At 44.4% G+C, this 22,269-nt stretch overlaps 1 protein-coding gene and 1 long non-coding RNA gene across 2 annotated transcripts in view; one reads left to right on the top strand and one right to left on the bottom strand.

Moving 5' to 3' along the window:
* LOC119442065 (keratin-associated protein 19-2-like) overlaps positions 1-22,269 on the bottom strand; it is a 317,990-nt gene that overhangs the window by 248,289 nt on the left and 47,432 nt on the right. The gene's annotated exons all lie outside the window — the stretch shown is intronic.
* LOC125942233 (uncharacterized) lies at positions 4,037-9,570 on the top strand. The gene is made up of 3 exons (XR_007464922.1): positions 4,037-5,051; positions 6,752-6,793; positions 7,623-9,570. It is a non-coding gene; the product is annotated as an uncharacterized LOC125942233 (long non-coding RNA).

Here is a 22,269-nt window from a genome sequence, read left to right as displayed (position 1 = left end):
TCCGTTTACAGAGGAGCCTACGCCATACCGGGATAACGATTAATGAGGTAGCGGACAAAATGTCTCCTGCAGCGAAAATTTTAAATGTTCTTACACTTATTGCGTTTTCAGCATTGAACACCAAAAAAAAGAAGAAAAAGAAACACTTCACGGACTAAGGCGCAAATTATCAAAGATTGATATGCTCCGATGAGCGGAGAAATCATCTTTCTTGACGCTTTGTTAGACGCTTCCATAAACGCTTTGTTAAGCTTCTCACCAAACCTTAAGAATGATTGTGCACTAGGCACCCCCTTACATTGTCTATGCCTTGAGGTGGCCTACATGCCGAGCTTTTATATCGCATACAAGAAAAAGTTCGTCTTCGCTGTGCTCGTTGTGGCAACTGGATAGTCCTGTAGAACGCATACTCATTGAATGCCTAAAATTTTACTTGCAACAGAGACACTCCACGGTTGTCTTGGTGTCTTAGATAGGCGTGCCTTTCGGGAGGGCCTTATTGCTAAAGAAAGTCCTCGGACCCTGGTCGGGAACCTATACTCAAGTCAAGCTGTGAAAGCCATACGTAATTTCCCTGTAGGGACCTAATTAGATTCTTGCGAATAGCTCTATACCCTTATAAAAATGACTATTGAAATGTTGTTGGCATATTGTTGAGGAATTGTTGACACAATATCCTTTCAATAATGTCTCAATAGTTATTGAACGTACACAACAATACCTCAACAATAAAGTTGTTGAGCGCTTCACAACAGTAAAGTCACTGACTAATTGTTGTTGACATATTGTTGAATAATGTTGAGTACTATTGAGAATTTTTGAGCAATATTTACATTAAATATATATCTGAAACACACACATGTAGACGTGTATGTGTTTTACACATATATATTGTTTTATTGTTCACTTAATCACCACTAAATATATAGAGTGTCACATAACTTGAACCAAATGCCTATCTCTCGAGTCGTAACTGGGGGAGCTTGTGGCAAGACGACGTTGCCGCAGGCGTTCCGCTTCGTTTGCCCTAAATTCAGGGTCGGCGGCTCTTCGCTGACGTTTCGCCTGGGCTTCGGAAGCCGTCACGCTAGAATCAGCATGCTAGAATCGGACGACAAGCTTCGCTTACTAGAATCGGACGACAAGCTTTGCTTACGTAAGATATGCCTTTGCTTACGTAAGATGCTTACGGCGACAAGCTTTGCTTTCAGATATATATTCAATGTCAATATTGCTCAACACTTCTCAATAATACTCAACATTATTCAACAATATGTCAACAACAATTAGTCAATGACTTTACTGTTGTGAAGCGCTCAACAACATTATTGTTGAGGTATTGTTGTGTATGTTCAATAACTATTGAGGCATTATTGAAAGGATATTGTGTCAACAATTCCTCAACAATATGCCAACAACATATCAATAGTCAGTACTCCATTTTCTCGACAGAGGAAGGGCTGTTAACTTTGTCTCTTTGGGTCCCACGTATGACAAGGGCAGTTCAAGGAAGGGTTACAGGTCCCCGTGCCCACAGGGGATATGTGCCATTGAGCTTGGACCCTTTCTGCACTGCCTCCAGGATCGGCCCACATGAAACGGGTGCCATTGATCTTGGACCCTTTCTGCACAGCCTCCAGGATCGGCCCACTTTATCTGCCCCTGTATCTATCTGCCTTTTGAACGTCGCTATTGGAAATGACAAAACTTCAGCATAATAGAAGTTACAGCTTGAGTGATATCGTCAAGAAACATTGGGAAGAACTCGCAAGCAATATTTTTTTGTAATTTGTTTGGAGAGTAACTAGCATATGTAGTAAAGGGTTGGTGCCAGAGACCGCCTTTTTTCAAGTTTGACTGGTTGCTCGGATGATCTCGTTTTGTTCTCGCAACTTGTCATAGTGGTTTTTGATGTGTGGCAAAGTCAGTGTCAAGCAGACACCATTTACTATTTTATTTGCTCATATGTTTTGTTTATATCAAGTACAATGCATTGCATGTACGGTACGCTATATTGCAGTCTACGTCCATGCCACAGTTGTACTCGTGCCTACGGGTGACAAAATTTCATTTTCAACTTGCCGGCATGTTCTCGTTTTGATTGCCCGGATAACAGCTTTGGCTTTTGGCTCAAGGTCACTTGAAGATCGCCGACAACGGGAGCTAAAAGCATTTCATGCTTAAAAGAGTAGGCAACCTTAAACTTTGACTTAGGTGTTTCTTTTTGGCACTCGCATCCCGGCGTTGGTGTTCTGTGCTTTGGTAAGCAGTAATAAGTGATTTCTGATCAATTATAATTATTCCAGACACTTCAGTAACTCAACTTGAACTAAGCTTATGCTTTGATATCATGTCTATAAAGAAACCGATGGATTTTGCTCTGTACTACTTTGTTTCTTTTTTTCCTGATTTATTTTTAATCTGGTCTCAGCTAATTAGTTATAATTATCCCAGACACTTCAGCAAGTCAGCTTGCACCAAAACTTATGCTTTGATATCATATCTATAATGAAAGTCATGAATTCTGAACTGAACCAGTTTTTTTTCTATTTTTCTGATTTACTTGGATTGCATCCCCGGTCGTCTCAGCTAATTAATTCTAGTTATTCCAGACACTTCAGTAACTCAACTTATAGCTAAACTTATGCTCCGATATCATATCTATAATGAAATTCGTGAATTTTGTACTGTACTATTTTTTTTCGATTTATTTTCACCTCTTGATCATCTCAGGAGGTGAACTGGAAGTTCTGTACAAAGAACAAATGGCACTCGACGCTCCTGCCACTAAAAACTCCCGATAAAGCTTTCTATTGCTCAATCCGTGCAACATAAAATTGATTTTTTTTCTTTTTCTTTTTTTTTCGAGCGTGAAAGAAGCCCGCGAATACACGCAAAATTGCCGCACAAGTAGCCGCTCGAGGCACTATGCGTGTATCCGCGGGCTTCTTTCACGCTCGGAAAAACACTTTTATGTACCACGTATTGGGCAACAGAAAGCTGTATCGGGAGTTTTTCCTGTTGCTCTATAATTTTCTGATTGACACTTTTCAGCTAAATATAATATCTGAGAAGCTAATTATTTATTATTAATTGATTATTAATTATTAATTTTAATGATTATCTAATTATTTATCTAATGAAAAAAATGAGTATCTGTAAGCGACGGCAAACAGCATTACCTTGGTTCTGTCCAGCTACGTGGCACTTGCCTATATTTAAGTGTCGGTGCAAGAAAGTTGGGACACCCTGTATATACTGGGTGTTCAAAATTATAGGCTTTACGAAAATTTTTAAAAATCGCTTGTAGCAGGTAGCATAATTCTTATCACTTAGCTTGGTTATTCGAAGAAACGGACATTAGTAACACAAGAAATTGAAACTAATATTCTAATAATTAACAAAAAATGACTAATGAACTTCTTAGTTAATTATTTTACGACACATATTGCAATATATGAATTGTAGCCGGTGAGTTTGCAAGACGCATCCCCCTAAAATGAATTTCCAGTATAACACCAGTTTCGAGATATTATTGCCCAAAGTGTGGGACTAATAAAGGGCGTTTTAGTTACTTTTGCGCTTCAATGTATAAAACAGCATTTTGGTAACAAAGTAAGTGTAACAACAGTGCATTTTTACGGCGAGTTTGATGGCGCATATCTCCAAACTGGTGTCATTCTGGAAATTCATTCCAAGTGGATACGCCTGACAAGCTCACCGGCTCAAATTCGTAAATCGCAATATGTGTCGTAAAGTAATAAAATAAGAAGTTAATTAGTGATTTCTTCTTAATTAGTTGAATGTATGTTTCGATTGCTCGTGCTACTAATGTCCGCCTCATCGATTAACCCAGCTCAATGATAAGAATCGAATCGAATTTTTAGAAATGCTACCTGCCACAGGCGATTTCTAAAAATTCCGTAAGACTTAAAAATGACCACCCTGTATGTATATATATATATATATATATATATATATATATATAGACACAAAATTGGAGCACAAGACAAACGTCCCAACAAGCAGTGACCAATGACCGATGATTGGGCACCTCCTGGATTCCCATCGACTTCTATTGTAAGTGGCCAGTGCCCTGTCTGTGTCAGAAAACGGCATTGCCTCCATGTTAAATATGGGCAAGATGGTGGGAAAAGTAGTATGTAAGCATAATAAATAAATATGTTTTTCAAAGAGTGCGTTTTGTTTAGTTGTTAGCCCTTAGCGCACAATAAAATGAAACAAGTTTGGGTGATCTCTGCGACGTGGTGTCCATATTTTACATGAAAGCCTAGGTCTATTCTGTAACACGTAGAGACGGGGTGCTGGCCAGTGTGCTGGGAAACTGCTTGGCCACCACGCACAATCTACGCTGTTATACTTTGCCGGTAGCAAATCGTAGCGCAGAAGCACAGGTACAAATGTTTAATCAATGGGACGGCATGCTGTCTACCGTTCGTCATGATGTCAAACTAACAAGCACGAACAGCGACAATTGTGTACGTTGCTGGTCCGTAGTTCATTTCGCGCCGGTTGCTTCACGTATTAAAATAAATATTTCTTTTTAATACAAACGATTAAAACTGTGCGCGCACACAGGGCGCGACATTTGCGACGTTTGAATTTTGCACTATTTCCCGCGCGCTCCGTACGTGACCGGCCGGCGCACTGCGTTACCGCGATAAAGAAAATAGTTCCTCAAGGAAGCTAAGCAGAAAATTTTCACACTCTTGCAAACCACAGAAATTGTTAAGAAATACCATTATATTACAAGATTTGTTAATAAATATGGCAATTCATATCTATGAAAGCGTGGATTTGTATGCGCGTTTTTGTGTGATTGCGCGCTTGTGCTGTTGACTCTTTGGCGGATTCCAGAACTTTGTGCGTGCGGCGTATGTGTGCGGGTTGCGTGATGAGTTTGCTGCGTTTTCTGTGCCCTTTGCCTCGCTGTGACATCTTTGGTATATTACAACTTATTGCTCGGTCTTAATGGGCTACACGTTGCCTCGAAGATCACCATGATCGCCTCCGACTCAGCCACATCGAAGGTGAGTGAGTGTTTCGAATTCCACTTGCTCGTTCATTGCGACGCCATCAGCAAAAGTGCGTACAGAGCCCGTGCGTGTCTTCCACGCGCCTCTGTGCTCGTTTTCATTACTAGTACTATCCTTCCGTTGCGAGAATTGGTTGTGCAGCACTAGATTTGTGATATTGAGCATGAAGTTTTATCCTGATTTAACTTCACAGCGCGCTTGCGGCGACGTAAAGCAGCTATGTGGAGCCAGCTAAAACAGGGCATGTTGTGTCACGGCCGGGCTCGACTGGCGCGCGCGCTCGCTTCTTGCGAACGCGCGCGCCAGTCGAGCCCGGCCGTGGTTGTGCGCGCCACGATTTTTGGTACGGTGTTCCAGCACCGATTGAAATTAGCCTTATTAATGAGCGCTCGTGCTCTGCCGTTTTGGTGGGCAGCTATGTGGAGCCAGCTAAAACAGGGCATGTTGTGCGCGCCACGATGTTTGGTACGGTGTTCCAGCACCGATTGAAATTAGCCTTATTAATGAGCGCTCGTGCTTTGCCGTTTTCGTGGAAACAATGCGACGTGAAATAATCCGAACTGTACTGTAATCAAGTATATTTCGTTCGCGCAACGCCGTCCATTGACGTGCATCTACTACATGGCGTGTCGGGATCGTCGAAAATATGCGCGGGGCGTTTTGCCCTTCTAATGTATTCTGCTGCGCTGTTCGCTTCAGGATCGAGTGCCCAGAGTCCGCTGACACGCCGTGCGGTAGACACGCGCTGTGGCGCGATAATAATAAAGAATTGCAATGGCGTATATGTGATTCTATGTGATAGGTGAGATAAAAAAGGGCTGATGCCAGTGAATGCTGTGAAATCATCAGGTTATGTGTGGTTTGTTTTCCGCCAGTACGCGCGCGGTGAACTTTTTTTTTTAACCATTATCTCCCTTCGACGCCATCGAGTACTTCGCGCTAACGCCTTCGCGTAGGCGCTCTATATTCACGGAAAAGGCAGATTCTGTGGGATGCTATGTTCTGCTTTAGTGGGATGAAACATTCAAAATAATGTCATCGTGTGAAGTTTCAGCCTTTGGCCCTTCAGTAACTGATTGATATAACTAAGTTCGAAAATCAGTAAAGGAACGAGATGCTTGGGCATATTTGCCGTGTCGTCCCACTGTGCTCCCAGAGGCATGTAAGGGTTATCGACAAATGTCAAAAATTAGCAAGGCTTTTTATGAGATAGAAGCAGACAGCTATGTCAATAAGTTATTTTTGCTTTGAATTCACACACTAAAGAGGAGAGAGAGTTAAAGGGGAGCGTATCTTGTGATCTAAATGACGCTTTGCCATAAGCTTGGAACAGTGGTTTGTTGGTGGAGCAGTTCTGTGGAATACTTAGAGAGTAAGCAAACTGCAGTAGCAGCAGTTAGACGGGGAGTAAAAAATGCAACACTGGTTTTATATGAACGAGCTACCTTTAAGATGTGGCCGCAACAGTTCATGCAGTAGATGAGCAAAAATAATTTTAAAATTTAGGAGAGAAATTAAAAATAAATTATTTGCCCACCTCACACTGCCAGTGGCAAGAGCAGCCATGCTTTAATGTTTTCAATCAGTCATTTATATCCATCCATTTATGTCGGCCTAATCGTCCATGTAGATGTTTTGATTGTTGCTTTTGAGTTATCGTGGCGTCACATTTTAATACTGACATCTGTTTTCAGAATCAAAATGAGCCTGGAGACGCCACAGCCGGAATGCGAAAGGTGAATTCTTTGGCCATTCATCGTCTAGCGTCACCATGATCAAATGCACTGTTGCCAGGAGAATGTATTGCTGGGAGGTATTCTCCTTAAGATTTAGTAAAAATGGTAGCATTAAGTGTCTCCTTTGCGATTTTGCATAACCTTTGATTTGGGAGTCGATTCATTTATTTGATGAGGTGGGCAGTTGGCACACCCTGTCCTTGTGTCTTATGTACACATTCAGCTAAGTAGGTCTGGGACACAGCAAGCGAATCTGATGTGTAGTGGTAATCGCATTAACGTCGACAGTTATCTTCCTGTTTGAGCTGCTTGCTACTGCTGCTTGCCAACACAAGCAGCAGTTGCCCACGATGGCGTGAAAGAGGTTCATTGAAGAATGGCACATACTCTGAGTCACATACCCAGAGATCCAAGCAGGTCCATCAGATGGTTATTAACCCACTTCCCGTCTACATAGCAGCCCTACCCATTAAGCCATTGACCACCAAGTGACACAAATTGGCTGGAAAATAGTTAGACAGACACCCGAAAGTATGTGAAGTATCCTAAAAATGCTACTTGCATTAAAGTTTTCAATGCTTTGGTTTACTTACTATTTTATTTTGTACTGGGTGAATCCTTGTATTTCTGAAGCACATGGCATCCTAACAGCATAACGAGCTATGACATTAGTTTTAGTTGTTTTTATTAGTGACATTAGTTGACATTTTAGGTCTGGAGCAGGCAGTATTTCTGTGATTTATTCGGAGTGTGGCTGTTGTGTAAATGTGCTTAAAATCCTTAAACTACCTCACTAATATTATTTACCTAAACGTGCCGTTTCACATAGGTTGGAGAGGTGCTCATTCAGATGATCCTGGCACAGCTTGCCATGGTGGACCAGGCAAGTTTGCAAGGGCCTTGATTCACCATGTGTTCACTGAGGAGAACCTCATGGGCCACTTACTTCTCGGAAACACCACCACCAATAGGCAAAAAGAGGCTCTTGGCCTTATCAGGGTCAACGCTGTTATAGGCAAGTACCGTACATCCTTTTACCCATTGCATTTTTGCCTTCACATTTTGTACTTGGAATTACCAGCTTGCTATTAGCACAACAAATGACTTTCAAGTAGCCTGTGTCTGCAACTACGTGCTACAATAGCCTACTATTTGGAATGAATGTTCATTTGATCTCAAGTCTCTAACGCCTCCATACTAAAGTGCTAAATTTTAAAAGCAGCCTTAACTGCCAGAAGTGATTGGTGGCTTCAATTGACAAAGTTAGGTGTATTTGCGCATTAGTTGCACTACTTGACTGTCATTGCAATGAACAGTTGGAATGAAGCAACTACCAATCTGTAGTACCACTCTGTGAAGCTTGCTACCAATCTGGTGCTATAGCGGGTGTGCTTAAGTAGCCTGAAAGTGTTGTTATAATATAGGAATTGTGGAGAAGCTATGCTCAAGTGCAGTTACTGCTCAACTCGAGGGACAGCACTTCCACCAAATTTCAGCAATCAATATGGCCCTCCAGATTCTGTAACGCAAAACATAGTGATTTCACCTATTTCAACAGACCACATTGAATTAAAGTTGCTCCTGTCTTGAAGGAGGTCCATGTGGTGGCAGACAGTAGCCTTTAAGCAGAGGGAGCTTAAGTTACGGGGCATAATTGTTTGGTTGTTTCGATCAAAGCACCAATAGGAACAGTTGCCAAATTCGTTGTCAACATTGCTATGTTTAGCAATGTCCATTCATTCTAGGCACTCAACCAATTAAGATCCAATTTATCACATTGTATTCTAGGATGTGGAAAAAACAAAGGTATTTATTTGACTTTTCCTCACGTTCCCATAAAATGATCAGTACTCAATAGGCCCTTGGCAGCTACTATATAAAGCTTCTTACAGAACATGAGGCATGTCCACAGCTCCCACTCTGAAATTGTTGGAAATGTCTCCTGCTTTCTTACTTCAAGGACGCACTTGCCTGTTTTCAGCGTTATTATAAACCAGTGCTCAAGTACTATGGGTTTAGATTTATCAAAGATTGAATGAGCTTTGTAGGTGTTCATGTTTAACCCTTTGAGGATCACATATTTTCCGGCAAACGTCCCCCAATTTAAGCGTTATATTTTTATTCTGGATTGTTCTTTAGTGACCTTTCCAGAAAAAAAATGGGTAAATAATTTTTTAGGTCACAAAGTGACAAAGGTTTCTTAGTGTCCGCTGTTTTACACCATGTTTATTGTAGCATGCAGGGCAAACTAGCATAATCACATTTGTTAAATGTAATGACACTCACAAAACATTAAACTAGGTGAATACTCCCAAACTACTGCAGTGATGGGCACCATAGAATAAAGAGAAAGATCAGTTTTAGAAGAAGCCAAGGGGCAACAGCACAATCAGGATTTTTGTAGAAGTCGCAGAAGGTTACAGAATCTGTAATGTGATGCTTGGGGACACTTCATTCTTAAAAGGTATGCTTATTTATATGTTCTTTCGCCGCCTCATATTTATGGTCATGACCACACGATTTGTTTCCACCACTCTACATGCATGGCAGTGACCCTCAAAGGATTAGCAGAGCCAGTCCACTTGCATATTTCTCTTGTAAGACTGAGCATTTCTTCGTATTTCTTCTTCGCATTTATTTGTGTTAGTGTAACCAGGTCGGCGTGCAACTGCAGTAAATCCTCGTTATAAGCAGTATTTTGTTTTCAGTAGAGAGGCATAAGAATGGTCATCACGATGCGAGAAGTGCACTCCAGTAGCATATGAGCTTGTAAAACAAATTCAGATATACCACACTCATTCTGGCCGCATAACCGTATTTGGACCAACTCCTGCAAGGAAAAGTTCAATAAAGTGCTGCACATTTTGATTATGATTGTTGAGAGAACTAATTTTAGTTGCCAGTAGTCTACCTTTAAGTTTTTTCACCAACAGTATGAAGTCTTTTTTTCCATCATTTTGTCCTAAGCAAGCAACGTTCACATTTTCACATCAAGGATATTCATGAAGTTATTCTGCCACAGTGGGCTTTTCCTGTTTGCCTTCTGCATATTGTACTAAGTGGAGTCCTCCGGTGCCACTCCACTTTGAAAGCTGGTCATTCTCTAGAATTGAACTCGTGAAAACTTGGAATAAACAAAACAAATGAAACAGTTTCATTAAAACAGGGCATACTGTATGTCGCACTTTTGCATGTGGAACATTGATCTTTAACGTCGTGCTGTTTTTCCTTTTTTTACAGGCTTTCCCTGTCGCAAGTGTCCTGGGACAAACATGACCTACATTAAGAACACTCTGGCCTCACTTCTCGCAAGGGACCTGAAGTGTCCAGAAGAGCTCAAGTCTGTGGACAGTTCAAGTATTGTGCACTTGCAGCCCTCAACATTTTTTTATTATTATGATGTTTCTAGTCACCTGAAAAGCCCAGGTTGGATGGTTCAGACACAAGTACTGTGTTGTGATTAATAATGAATTGCACAAGTGTTGCGCTTTGTACTTTAGTACATTTTTACGTAAATCTTTAATATATTTCTACAAAAGCTAGTGTTTCTTGACTATTTTATTTCATAGGTATCTCGGGTCATTTCATGCCAAGACTGTTCCATGACGGCACACCATTTCAAGTTTGTTTGATGAAGTAAAAGTAGGCCCAGTGAGAAATTTTGCAGAAAATTAGGTTTCATACGTACACCGGAAAGTGTAATCTGTGCTATTGTCAGAGTGGTTCTGTTAAAGGAAAACTACATATTAACATTTGTTTGTAATAATGGTTTATTTTGCTATTTCAAAACAGTAAGAATTAAGTGTTAAAGTTTGCATAAATTCAGAGTGAAACAACAGTTCTCGGGCAAGGCAGCGATGTGCTTTCTTTCATGTATGCATGAAATCTGATTTCTTGCAAATTCTTTCATTCTAACTTGTTTTGCGGCACTCAAAAATTTTAAAAAAAATTCCTCATGCCAGTTCCATTTAAGTCTTCCAGCAGGTAACTAATGGCCACAGTATCAGATAAAAATCTTAAGTAGTCAAAGTGAATAAATCGCTTGGTATGTAATGACCTGTCCAGGAACCTAGTAATCATGGCAGAAAACGCAACTGGATCGTGCAACAAGCAATGCAGCACAATAAACTGCTCCCATGGCACAAGTTATTGTAATTACCATGTCGTTTCAGAGGTAGATAACGTTTAGTAAAATGGGCACACCATTTAACCAATAAATAAGAGTCTCAGTGGGCTCATGCAGATTGTGCCATGATTATTAAGTTACTGGCTACCAAATAGAGAAATCAAGTACATTTTAAATGGTATTTACTGTAATGCTTGTATAATATTTATTTTCTATTTATTTCAATTTTGAGAAATGTTTTACTTTAGGGCCATGCAAACTTTACATCTCTCAGTATTCAATTTCCTTATTGTATCAAGCTGCTGGCAGTTTGTAGATTGCGTTAGGAATTTTTTGATCTCAAGGCACACATGGCTGTACAGTTAACAAATGTTTGGCTTCAATAAACAATTCAGCTAGAAAAAAATGCTTTTTGTCCATATCAATATTGAGCTGTTGATTTTGTGAAGGAGTATTGATTTTGTGTGTTAAGCCAATTCGAAAACTGGCTTAATGGTTCTGCTAGCAGCTCTATAATATGTTTTATAACAGGCTATATCTAAAAGTGGTTTTGATCCCTGGGTGACCCAGGTCTTCAATAAAGAAGTGCCTGAGTTTGCCCCTGTCCTCTAGTATGCAAGGACCACATCAATATGGATGGCATCAATGGTAATGCCATGAGACTCAACGTAGCTCAGCGGTATTTAAAGAAAAGTCTAGTGCAGTTTTCAACACTATTCACCAAACAGCATATTTCAGTGGGCTCTCAAGTGATTTCAATAGTGACGTTCAGCACTGCTCCAATAATATTTAAATGTTGTTGCATGATTGACTAACATTGCACGTTGGGCTTGTTGGTATAATATAATGGAGGCAAAAGGCATAGTGAATCAGAAACAGGACGCAAGAGGAAGAACTCAGACAACACACACGTTTGGTGCTTAACGTGTGTGTTGTCTGTGTTTTTCCTCTTGTGTCCTGTTTCTGATATGTAGCACCTTTTGCCTCCATCAAGCAATATTGACGTTTAACACTCATCCAATAATACTTCAATGGGGTTTCAATATTGATGTTCAACAATGCTTCAATAATATCTCAATGGGGTTTCAATATTGATATTAAATACTGCTCCAATAATATTTCAATGGGGTTTCAATATTGACATTCAACACAGTTCCAACATTATGTCAATGGGGTTTCAATATTGGCATTCAACATATTTCAACAATGTCTCAACAGGTTTTCAATATTGACATTCAACACATCTTCAACAGTTCTTCAATGGGCTTTCAATATTGGAATTCAACATGGTTTCAACAATCCATCAATGACTTCTCAAATTGGAACGACCCAATGATGTTTCAACAAAATGTCGCGGGCCAATTTTCAACACCTGTCAACAATTTCCTCAATAATGTTTCAACAAAGCCTCAATGTGCTTTCAATGCCATTTGTTGACATTGACCAATGACTTTTCAACAACTTTTCAACAATTTTTTTTGTAAGGGTATGCACCGCCAGAGTAGAAATTCGCGGTGCTGGTTTTCTCGCCACTTGGCTGGTTCTACGCGAGTGTTCCCGCGATGTAATTCTTGGGATGGACTTTCTCAGGGAATATGGGGCCATTATTGACCTCCGCGAGCGCTGCATCACTTTCTGGACACAAAGGTCAACAGCACAGACCGACGCCATTGGACGCAGATCCGCACTTCGCGTTTCGGACGACAGCATCACCATACCGCCGCGTGCGAGAGTTAAGGTTCCGGTCAAGTCCGACGAGCTACAAGACGGTGAAGCCATTGTAGAAGGCAACATTTCTATGCTGCTGACCCAATGTACTTTTGTAGCGCGAAGCCTTGTGGAACTTCGTGATAGCCAGACAGCGGTCCTCGTTATCAACTTCACTTTTGAGCATCGGCACATTTTTCGTGGCACTGCCGTCGCCTACGCGGAATCATCAACGGAGATGGTCGAGTGTTTTGCTTCTGAAGTGGACACAGACGACGTTTCGCTCAGAGACATCGATGTAAACTCTGAGCTTATGGATGACCAAAACCTCTTGAATGAATTCCGCGCTTGCTTCGCTCGGTCTAGTAAGGTGGGCCTAACGCCAATCACGAAGCACCGAATAACGACATCCGACGACGCAAGCCCCATCAAACAACAGCCTTATCGTGTCTCGCCGAAAGAACGTGAGGCAATTCAAGCCCAAGTCAAGGAGATGCTAGATGATGGTGTCATTCAGCCTTCGCACAGTCCGTGGTCCTCCCCGGTCATTCTGGTCAAGAAAAAAGACGGAACGCTTCGTTTCTGTGTTGATTATCGACGCCTGAACGATGTTACCAAGAAGAACGTGTACCCAGTACCGCGTATCGATGACTCTTCAGACAGGTTGCGGCGAGATAAGCATTTTTCGTGTCTAGATCTCAAGAGCGGTTACTGGCAAATTGAGGTAGATGAGCGAGACCGCGAAAAAACTGCTTTCGTCACTCCAGATGGCCTTTACGAATTCAGACTACTTCCTGTCGGTATCTGTTCGGCACCAGCAACTTTCCCGCGAATTATGGACACCGTTCTCGCTGGTCTGAAGTGGCAAAGCTGCCTCGTCTACCTGGACGACGTGGTTGTTTTTTCGGCGACATTTGACTACCACGTGAAACAACTGCGGCAGATTCTCGAAGCCATCCCATCGGCTAACCTCACCCTTAAGCCTCAGAAGTGTCATTTCGGCTACAAGAAGCTGATGTTTCTGGGACACGTGGTCAGCGCGGAAGGCGTGAGCCCCGATCCCGCGAAAATTGCCGCTGTAGCCCCGTTTCCTACACCGACCGACAAAAAGGGTGTCCAACGCTTCCTGGGCCTTTGCGCATATACTACCGGCGTTTCTTCGAAACTTTTTCGAATATGGCGGAGCCGCTGAATCGCCTCACGAGGAACGATGCATCTGGGCTGCAGAGCAAGAGACTACTTTCATCGAGCTTCGACAGCGTCTGGTGTCAGCACCAGTTTTACCCCACTTTGACGAGGACGTGGACACGGAAGTGCATACAGACGCCAGTAACGTTGGTCTTGGTGCGGTGCTTGCACAACGGCAGGAAGGTATTGAAAGAGTGATCGCATACGCAAGTCGCACGCTGTCGCGTGCAGAGACCAACTACACCATCACGGAGAAAGAGTGTCTTGCCGTCGTATGGGCGCTGGCCAAATTTCGACTTTATTTCTACGGCCGCCCGTTCAAAGTTTTAACCGATCATAACTAGTTATGCTGGCTTGCAAATCTGCCGTACCCTTCTGGACGACTGGCACGGTGGAGTCTACGTTTGCAGGAGTCCAACGTGACATCGTGTACAAGTCGGGCCGCATACACGAAAACGCTGACGCACTCTCGCGCGCTCCCATTGACACTACCCACCAAGACATTGAGGAGGACGGCGCTTTCCTTTGGGCCGCAACCATTACTGACTTGTCCACACGGCAACGCGCAGATGACGCACTACGGCCTATATTCGAACATCTTGAAGCACGAAACCCATCAGTACCACGGCATATCGCTTGAGTATTGTTGTCTTTTATTGCGATTCAATTATATGGACACTTCAACCGGATTTCTGCCGTCGCCGTGAGGTTCTGTATAGATAAAATCTTCGCCGCGCGCCGTATGCCCGAGCGGAAGCGTGCGGGGACGCGCGCTATCACGGAGAGCGAACGCACTCAATCAAGCAAGGAAGCGCAAGCAAGGAAGCGGGAAGCCAGCGCCGGAGGGAGTGGGAGGGGGGGGGGCATTTCTATTCTGCCAACAACCGCGCTCGTCGCTCGCCCGCACCGTCTCTTATCTCCAAACGGCTCTGACCTTTATGCACTGTGCATTCGCCGCTCAGTTTCTGTTGAAGCGATAGACCGCACGTACCTTCGCCCGCTGCAGCGTATGCGCTTGCTGCCAGCGTTTTGACAGTCGTTGTCTGCAGTCATTCAGTGTGATCTATTCATGTTTGTTTGTGCGAGCTCACACCACGCTTGTTCATTCAGTTAGTAATAGTCGGGCCACATTTTCCAACGCACGCTACACATGTAATGCTGCCCGGATCGGCAGTGCAGCGCTACAGGTGTGTCCCTTCGCACGCCCTCCCCACGGGAAGCGCTTCTCATCAACACCACCGTTTCACACGCGCCTTCTCGTGGTCATCGAGTCTCTCTTCATGTCGGTCTACTTACGCCGCAGCACACGTGCTTACTTAATCAGCTCATGTTTGCTACAATTCATATTGCGACCAAAGCCGCTCACCTTCGTATGACATTGCTGTGTTGCTATCGCATTCATTGCTTCGCCCTTAGGGCGAAACTGTGACATTTTTTTTTTTGTTTACGACATGGCACCTTGTATAACAACTCTGCTGCCACCAACAAGACCTACCTTTTGGTCGTTCCAGCAGACCTCCGTGCTGAAGTTTTGTTCGCCTGTCATGACGAGCCTCCGTCTGGCCATTTGGGTTTTACGCGAACGCTTGATAGAGTGCGCAAATCCTACTACTGGCCCAGACTTGCCGAGTGTGTTAAGCGGTACGTCCAAGCCTGCCGTGAATGCCAGCGCCGCAAGTCGCCAGCTGTGAAGCCTGCGGGATTGCTGAATCCGAGTGACGCACCTGGCAAACCTTTCGTCAAGGTCGGCATGGATCTTCTGGGTCCGTTTCCACTGTCATCTTCTGGCAAGAGATGGATAATTGTCGCCACAGATTATTTAACGCGGTATGCTGAGACAAAGGCCCTGCCTCGAGGCACAGCTTCCGAGGTTGCCCAGTTTTTCATACAGAGCATCGTCCTACGGCATGGCGCCCCATCGCACGTCATCACAGACCGAGGAAAAGCCTTTACAGCACAGCTCATTGAAGACGTTTTTAAACTTAGCTGCACAACTGCCTATCATCCGCAGACAAACGGCTTGACCGAACGACTGAACAAAACGATGACTGACATGCTGTTTATGTACGTAGACGTGCAGCACAAGACGTGGGACGAAATACTCCCTTACGTAACGTTTGCCTATAACACTGCTACGCAAGAAACAACACGCTTCACACCGTTTTACCTCGTTTACGGTCGTGAAGTGCAGACTATGTTAGAAGCAATGCTGCCGTGCGACAATATTGATCATCTGAATCTCGCCCAAGATGCCGAAATTTTTGTGCCACGCGCGGAAGAAGCCCGTCAGCTTGCCCGAGGGCACATAAAGAAACAACAGAGCATCGATGCGCACCGTTACAATCTCCGCCATCGACAAGTCGAGTTCCACCCTGGTGATCAAGTCTTGGTCTGTACTTCCGTGCGCCGAAAACGACTGAGAAGTTTTGAGTCGCTACTTCGGACCTTACAGAGTGTTGCAGCGAATTAGTCACGTGAATTACGAAGTCCTTCCTGACGGAAGCCAGCCTCCCCGACGTCGACAACCGCAATCTGAGATTTTGCACGTTGTGCGGTTGAAACCGTACTATAGCTCCTAATATCCGACGTTTTCAGCCACTTAGGTTAGATCTGGCTGTTTGTCGTCCCTCAGTGCCTTCTGACTATATCGCACACCAAAGTGATTGTGACTACAGCCTGTTTTCGTCCTAAGCCATCTCGGCGCTCTCACGTCAAGCCTGTGTATGTTTTCCTTCTTTTTCTTTATTTTTTTTTTGAAGAGGGGGTAATGCCACATGGTGTGGCATAGCAAGGCGACTGGAGAAGAGAACGAGGTTCGTCTGGGCATCGCGCGTCGACGCTTACGTTTGCCTGGAACCTCATTCAGCATGTATTCTACAACAGGGTATACACGACAACTTGCTCAATTATTACAGCAGATTGACGTTAATGAGATCGGGCGACAGTTTTCTAAAAGTAGTCGGTCGCCTTTTTTGAAAATGGGCACTACACGGGCTGCCCTCCAGTCCTTCGGCAAACTCGAACTCCACAAGGAAGCATGAAATATGATGACAAGGTACTTTGCGGGAGGTTTGGCATATCGGCGAAGAAAACCATTTGGTATGTTATCGGGTCCAGAAGAAGTCTTAGTTCTCAAGTTAAGTAGCATTGAGAGCACTGCAGGGTAACTAATAATATTTAAAGAATGGGTAATTGCAGTGTCTGTGGCCACAGGAAGGTCATCAGTTGCAGCATAAAATACACTGTTGAAGTATATATTGAATTGTTCGGCAATGCCTCTTTGTTCGTTAATAATAACGCCGACAGCTGAAATATGTGAAACTGGCTGCTTTTTCTTACTTAAGTAGTTCGAAAATTTAGTTGGGTTGGTTTTGTGAAAGCTTGGTAGCATTGTACTGAAATAATGTTTCTTTAAATGATGCGATGCACTTGCACGGCTTCCGTTGGATTGTGCTATGAGGTTAAGTGGTGCGCGGTTCTTTTTTAATCTTTTCACTTTCCGTTTTAAATGGATGATGTCTCGCGTCATCCACGGCGTTTCCTTGTGTACTTTCTTTCGTTTGTTCGGGACAAACTTATCGAGGCAATACTGGCACATGCTCCTAAAATGTTCCCATAAAACACCAACACCACTGCTATAAAAATTGGTAAGACATGCCTGGGATTGTGCGAACGAACCATTCGCCGAACCGTTCCCCGAATCGTTCGCGAACGGTTCGGCGATTTTGATTGCCTAGATGCAGTCATCAGATTCCCAACTCTTGTCGCCTAGGGAAGACGACTGTTTTAATATTGCAATTTTGGTGCCGTGAGGGTGTCCTGACTTGTGCTTACATCTGTGTGCTCAAACATGTAGTGAGCGCAGACATTTCAAGTGCTCCTACAAGTAATGGGCTCCTACATCTGGAGCCAGTGATAATATGTAAACTGAACCCTTTTACTTTCACTCCCTACTCCCGGCGGTACTAATCCTTGTGCCTGGAGGATTCCTGGCCCAAACGTTACCCCAAGCCGCAACAGTAGTGACTTGCGTGGCAAAGTATGTTCTGCAGGTTAGCTTGTAATGCTTTGTGATTTCTTGGTACGAGACTACAGGGTGTATGCGCTCGGACTCGGATTCCTTGGCGTCGCCTCAGCGGGTTGAATCTCGAGCAACGAGGTTGGCGATCTCGTTGACAGGAATGCCGTGGGGGGCTGGCACACAGATGATCATGACTGGTCTCGTTGGCGACTTTTGATTGGTGATTCTGAGCATATTGATATGAAATATGCTGCTAGCGAAGCTGCGACACGCCTTTTGAGAGTCGGTCACTATGACTTTAACCTCTGTTTCAGAGAGCTCGATGGCTATGGCCGCTTCCTGGGCTTGGATGGGATTGTTTCGGTGGAATGAAATGCTACTGCGATGTTCTTTATTGACGATAGCGGTGGCTGTTATGGCTGCTCATACGGGAAAAGGCTGTATAGGCTGTAGAGGGTTGACTCCCGTATTGCTTGTGTACGGCCCGGCCTCGGGTCTGCCTTCACTGCACGTGGTGCACTGGGTGCATGTTCCGAGGTAGGGGAGGTACGGTGATGTTGCTCCGGATGGCACGGAGTAAGGTTACAGACTGAGGCGACGGGTGCCTGCACGGGGAAAATAGCCCCAGACGAGAGAGGGTGGACCTCCCCGTTTCCCTGACCACCAACCTTGTACGCTGACTGGACAGATGTGCCTCGATCAGCTCCTCGGCCGCATTGTGCACTGCAAGCCAGAGTAGGTGTTGTGTGGACGTACTTATTGCCAGACTCATCACCTACTTAGATGCCTCTCTGATCTTTATGTCAATTTTCTTGAATTTCATCGCATAGAGTAGAGCGTACGGGGCAGCGGAATTCATTCGAGACACGACGAAGGCTCGGAAATGCCGAAGCGTGTTCGCCTCCCCCATGCCTCGATCTTGTCTTGGTTGCTATTCGCCGGATGATGTGGGTGACTTGGGCTGTTGTATTCTTAAGCTGGTTAGTTAATATTGTGTTGCTGTGATCCAACTGGAAACCCATTCAAAGTGTTGTCCTGCTCTGAGACGGACAGTGGTGCGTCGCTCCAGCTGTATGATGATAGTGCGCGAGTCGGGTGCGTGATTCTCTCGCGGTGACGCCAGGAGTAGCTCCGACTTTATGGGGGCTCAGCTGAAGCCGAATGACTTAGCATAGTCGCTCACCACGTCTGCTTGCGGCTATCTATTGCACCGATTGGCCCCGTGGACAGCCAAATGGTAACGTCGTCCGTGTATAGGCTATGCCAGATCCCCGGGATGTTCTCGAGGAATGGCGGAAGACCTATAACGGTGATATTGAACAGGAGATAACACTGTGCCCTGTGGTGTCCGGTCTGGCGGCCGAGGCGATTTCGCCGAAAATTTAGCTTCTGTGAGGAACAGATGTTGAGCCCATCCATGCCGTCACCGCACTTTGTCAGCACCAATTATGAGAAATTACGAGAAATTGGAGGACTCCACCACTTGTTCATCGCCAGAACAGTGGCGTAACTACTCGTATATGCCGTGTGTTGTCTGGACGACTCATAAATGTATGGAGTGCTGACAAATGCTTCCATGCATCATCCACCTTATAAGCATTTGGGGAACAAGAGGTAATCATTTCTTAACTGTAAATTAGGTTTTCAAACTGTGGCAACACAAATTTATATTTTACAAAGAGGTCGATTTTCACACAGTGATGCCTTCACACGCCCTTATGTCTTCAACGAGAACTGACCAGCGCATCATCATTCGCTAGCATACCACAGAGCTATGTCACCAAATCTTACGTTAGGTTTAAATCATTACAAAAAATGATCAAAATTTGTGCTGGAACATTGGTGCAGTTCAATACGGGGCTGTGTGCTCACTCATATAAAAGCAAAACATTTAAATATGTCCGTGCATGTGCTTTACCCCATCGTTTGTAGCACTCAAGGAAGAAATCAAGACATTATGGCTACCAATTAGCACATTGCTCATAACTGTGCCTCATAATCAGAACTGGTTTTGGCACGTAAAACCCCAGAAAGAAGAACCAATTAGCACAGTTGTTAATAGATCTCAGCAATAGATGCAAAAGACATTTAGTCCACGACCCCTTTATTTTCTCCAGATAATCAATTTGTAAAGTTCATGGAAACTAAGGGACCTTGATTATGTTGCTACGAAAAATTCCTATTTGCAACTATTTGCAAATTACAAGCGGACAAAGTCGCAAGAATCAACGAAGGTGGCATCCGAGTGGCTTCTCGAATTCTTCCTCATCTGACCAAGACACCAAATTGTGTTTGTCTTCATCTCCGTGACATTACCCTCCGAGCTAGGAGCACCGACGCGGAGCACGTTAGGATGCGACATCGTGGGCCGGCACATACGGCTTAAGTCACACGACGTGAGCAATGTCCGTGTTAGGGCGGTATGACGCCAGCTTAGATATATTACGGGGCAATCTCATAGGTCACTGGTGTTATCTGACGCAAAACGCGGTAGGAGCCATCGTAGCGAGACAAGAGCTTTTCTCCGAGACGAGTCCGTAACAATACGAGGGAGCAATGAGGATTATAGCAGTTTCTGTGTGGCCCAAATCGTGCAAAGACTTCTGGGATGCTTGCGAGGTCATGGGCTGTTGACGAGCAATATAGCGCGCCGCGGTGACCGGAGTTATTGAGTCATTAGCGTATTCCTTGTGTGAAAGCGGCGTGACAGGTAGTAATGCGTCCATCGGTAGTGTTGGTTCACGCCATAAAACATAAAACAGCGAGTAGCCGGTGGTATCATGGCGGGACGAATTATAGACAAAAGTAACTTAAGGCAAAGCAGCGTCCCATACGCAGTGGTCTGCAGACACATGCATTGAAAGCATGTATAGATAAACTATATATAAACTGTATATATAAACTGCGTAGAAGAGCATAGATAAAGTGGAATCCGAGCGATGGACAAAGTACTGTGAGTCCCTTGACCCCCGCTAGCCACAGTCTCAAATATGGAGAACTGCGAGAGGCCTACGTTCTGTTCCGGAACAACGCTTTCCATTCAAGGCACTAGCACTTTTCCAGCGCCGACAAGACCTCCACGTAGCGGAAGATTTCTGTGCCATTATTACCGGCCAGTCAGCGGGATCAAGTTCCCTTACCTTTGACTACGTTCCGGACACACGGGACTCACGCATGGATCTGCCGTTCACCACCCGAGAGCTCGACGCGGCACTTGCCCTATGTAATCGGTCGTCGTGACCTGGACCAGATGGTATTTCTTACCGTACCTTGTGCCACCTCTGTGAATTAACTATCTCGAAGTGCCCTGCTGAACATCTTCAATGAGTCCTCAAGAATGGAAGACCAGCCGCCTGGTGCCACTCCTCAAACCTGGCAAATCTGCTCTAGAGATTACTTCCTCCCGCCCAATCGCGCTGGCTAGTTGCATTGGGAAGGTGATGGGACGAATGATCCTCGCCAGGCTTGAATGGTACCTGGAACGCTATGAAGTTTATCCAAACGCAATGGCTGACTTTCGACGTCACCGATGTTCCATTGACAACGCCATCGATTTGGTTACTTACGTTCAACATCAAAAGGCGTGTAAGCGATTATCTGTCGTCATGTTCCTCTACATCAAAAGAGCATATGACAATGTTCTTCATGCGGCTATATTAGAGGCTCTGGAAATGGTTGGCCTCGGTCGTCGGCTTTAGCGTTGGACACGCAGTTATTTACATATGCGGTCTCTATTTGTGAATACTGAAGACGGCCCAACTTCTCTACACTATACACACCGTGGAGTACCACAGGGTGGTGTGTTGTGCCCAACACTCTTCAATCTTGTGCTCATTGCCCTCGTAGAATGCCTACCAAATACGGTGAAGTTGTCGATATATGCGGATGACATATGCGTCTGGACATCTGGCGTGACGCGTCCTCAAGTACACGCAAGGCTCCAAAAAATCCGCGGTGTTGATAGCGACGTACGTTACTGAACAAGGCCTCAAGATTTCCCCAGAAAAATGCGTATTGATCTCATTTAGCCGGAAACGAATGACACCATACACCATAACCATCGATGGACCAAATATCCCTTACGTCAGAACGCACAGGTTCTTAGGGTTAATCATCGATCGTGGCCTCTGTTGGAGTCCCCATGTCGCCAACCTGAAGAAGCGCCTGACAGCCATCTCTCACCTCTTCAAGTTTATTGGAGGAAAATCCTGGGGTACTTCTGTACACGCGATGATGCAACTCTACAGGACGCTGTTTCACGGGTATCTGAGGTACAGCTTGGCAGTGCTGAACAATACCTGTAGAACTAACATCCGTACAATCCAAAGTGCTCAGGCACAGGCACTTAGGGTCTGTCTAGGGTTGCCATGATGTACATCAACATCAGAAACCATTGCAATTGCATATGACTACCCAGCCAAGATTCGCATTGTT

This window comes from Dermacentor silvarum, chromosome 1 (genome assembly GCF_013339745.2).
Source record: "Dermacentor silvarum isolate Dsil-2018 chromosome 1, BIME_Dsil_1.4, whole genome shotgun sequence".
Taxonomy (NCBI): domain Eukaryota; kingdom Metazoa; phylum Arthropoda; class Arachnida; order Ixodida; family Ixodidae; genus Dermacentor; species Dermacentor silvarum.
This window is presented reverse-complemented; position numbering and strand designations above follow the sequence as displayed.